The sequence below is a fragment of the Odontomachus brunneus genome, unplaced genomic scaffold, assembly GCF_010583005.1.
Source record: "Odontomachus brunneus isolate Ranch 3 - 2012 unplaced genomic scaffold, Obru_v1 Obru_scaffold_209, whole genome shotgun sequence".
NCBI classification, from domain to species: Eukaryota; Metazoa; Arthropoda; class Insecta; order Hymenoptera; family Formicidae; genus Odontomachus; species Odontomachus brunneus.
In genome coordinates, this window is record NW_022639659.1 from 384830 (window position 1) to 385410 (window position 581).

A 581-nucleotide genomic window follows, 5' to 3' on the forward strand; every position below is an offset into this window, starting at 1 on the left:
TTGCTGTTCATTTGGACACAGAATGATGTGCACCGTTTATTTTATCATCATTTAATTATGTATCGTTTGTTTATGCAATGGATATGCAACTGATGATGAGAAATAAAAAGTAGTTTTGTAGAAAATATTTGTGTTTTTATTTCGTTTTTATCACATACCAATCACAACGCCATATGCCTAGAGATATTCTAGAGACTCTATAAACCACGACATATGATTGGATGTGTCCGTTTTCAATGTGCGCATCTGGGACTCACTCCGATTTTCGTACTACTATTTGTGATGTAGAGCGTGGGTAAATTGTGGTTTTGGTAATTATTTAGTTTAGCGGCAACACCTCCGATTTCGATGAAAATAGACTCAATCGACACGTTTTTGCATGCCAAACAACTTTTTCCTCTGACAAAATCGTCGCTCTTTTTTTTGCGAAGGGAGATATTAACAGACAAAGTTGAGGGCGTATTAGGTTAGAAAATCTGTTATATCATCTATTTCTAGCTATGTAACTGGCGGGCTTCGCCCCCCAGACCCCCTATCATGGGGGGTGGGAGCTGTAGTCTTTTGTGAGAAATTCACTTTTT